The sequence below is a fragment of the Macadamia integrifolia genome, unplaced genomic scaffold, assembly GCF_013358625.1.
Source record: "Macadamia integrifolia cultivar HAES 741 unplaced genomic scaffold, SCU_Mint_v3 scaffold2825, whole genome shotgun sequence".
Taxonomy (NCBI): Eukaryota; Viridiplantae; Streptophyta; class Magnoliopsida; order Proteales; family Proteaceae; genus Macadamia; species Macadamia integrifolia.
Window position 1 is genome coordinate 1 of NW_024868988.1, and position 2,251 is coordinate 2,251.

At 37.1% G+C, this 2,251-nt stretch overlaps 1 long non-coding RNA gene across 1 annotated transcript; it reads left to right on the top strand.

The window, feature by feature from the left end:
• Positions 1 to 53: 53 nt before the first annotated feature.
• LOC122067308 lies at positions 54 to 1,775 on the top strand. The gene is made up of 2 exons (XR_006136652.1): positions 54 to 1,448; positions 1,540 to 1,775. It is a non-coding gene; the product is annotated as an uncharacterized LOC122067308 (long non-coding RNA).
• The last annotated feature ends 476 nt before the right edge of the window (positions 1,776 to 2,251 follow it).

The window sequence follows — 2,251 nt, forward strand, 5'->3', positions numbered from 1 at the left end:
GGCGGTGGTGGTTTACGAGCTATTAGACTTAAAAATAGTTGTTCTGCCTTTGCTGTGATTTTTTTCCCCCTGTGACACCCCATTGGGTTATCTTAACTCTGTAAGCAATTATACTCTCTGGAAATCAATGGTGCAATCCACTTTGAGAAAAATACTATATCCTACCCTTCCATGTATGAAATGACGACAAGTACTTTGGAAGCTAGGGAGACACAAAAGTTTAAAATGCTACAAATTAGCCTGCCTTTTCACATTTTGTCTGCTTTGTGTTCTTTTTAGACTAGATGGATGAAATTTTCATCTTCCCGTGGGACTCATGCATGTACAGCTGTACAACTTGATACGCTTACTAGCTGCTTGATCGTGCCCTGAGGAAATGTTCAGTGGGGCTTAAAAATAGTTTGATACTATGGATTCTTCTTTGTTCCATTTGTTCACAATGTAGAGACTAATGGAATAACCCTAGATGTCGTAGATTCGGCTTAGGGCCATTTGTTTAATTTTGATGTTAGGACTCATTCATGAGATTTTGTTAGTTTGGGTGCATGAGACTTCATCTGAATTTCTGGAATAATGAACTAATATGCAATGCAAGTTAATTGTTTTCTAGTGCTTATGAAAATGAATGGTTATAATGATTTGACCTAAAGGTTGACATTATGTTTTGATACTCATAGACACTGTAGATCACAGAACATGGAGCTTGGGTAAGGTCTTTTCTATCCATGAAATTGCATTTTTGATTGATATTATTTGTATCTTTAACTAATATGAAGTATGAAGTAGTGAGAGGGAAAAGAAAAATACATAATAATTATGCAGAAAACTTTGGATGAATCTTCTATTTGTTAGTGTAAGCAAAATAACCATTTTTGTCAGATTTCAGGCAATATTTCAAAATATGGCAATTATTTTTTGGAAACTCCTGCGCCAAGTTTTTCAAATGTCTGTCCATTTAACACTTATGATGCAGTCCACAGTTCCCTCATCCTTCTAGGCTCTAATCTCGTGCTTTTGTTCTCAGCCGAGTACCATTACCTCAGCATTATTGTGAATGTACTCCAAGTTAGGCTTATGCCTCTTGAAATTTGGTAACTAGTTGGTCAGCTAGTTTAAGATCTTATGTTCTTTTGTACAAATCTGGATGCTTGCCAATGAAAAGTTCATCATTCATTCTGATTAAAGTTGTGATGGAAATCTTCTTCTTAAATGAAAACAAACTAGCATTGTGCACAGCTTCATGTCACACTGTTAATTTTGCTTTAGTCTGTACTTTTCTATATATGAATTGGTTTAAACTGTACCTGCTTTGTAGTTACACCTCTTAAAGCTGTATTTGGAGATCAGACGATTTTGATCCAAGGTTAACATGCATCATTTTGTTTATGCAGAAGCTTTCACTATTAGTTACAGAGGCATACAAAGACGCACACCAGAAAAGTGTTCAGGTGAAGAACCATCTGCTCAAGATGATCTCTCTCTCTCTCTCTCTCTCTCTCTCTCAACCTGACTAATATGGGCCTTGTTTTCTTACTTTAGTCAATGAAGGAGAGGATGAGTAACCTTGCACAGAGTTTAGGGATGCCTCAAGGCCTTGGTGAGGGATTGAAGTGACCATACTATTCCATGGTGCTGGTGATATGCAAGCTTCAATTTTGTATAGTACTTTACCATGCCATCAGTATCTGATCAAATGTACTCATGGTTTATGGGATGGTAGAAGATTCAGATCCTGTAATCTTTGTCTTTGTTACTGAAATAAGCAGGTTAATCTATTTGCTGAGCGACCTATCAATAATACCCAACTTACATGATAGACTTCAGGCAAACTCATGATATTATTCTTAAAGTTCCAAGGTACATAAGCCAGATATGCACCATAAAATCCAACTAATCATAGGAGGAGGACTATAGGACTAAGATTTGCCTAACGTAAGCATCGTCATTATCATTGAGGATGGAATTTAGAGGGAGCCAGTGACTTCCTGTTTGACTGTTATTTAGGTCTCATCCATTTGTACAGTTCAGGTTGTAGAAATGCAAATGGGTTCAAATCACATTCTGAACTCCCCATGAGTCGTAGCAATTGGGTTTAGGCCACCAGTTAGTGATTCCATTGTGAAGTCTCTGAAAGTGGTCTCCAATTTTATGGAGTAGGACTGGTAAAAAAAAATGACTGGTAATCATCTATGGGGAAAAGATCCACACATTGTCCGTATGTGAGTTCTTTACTACGCTAGCAAGGGTTACA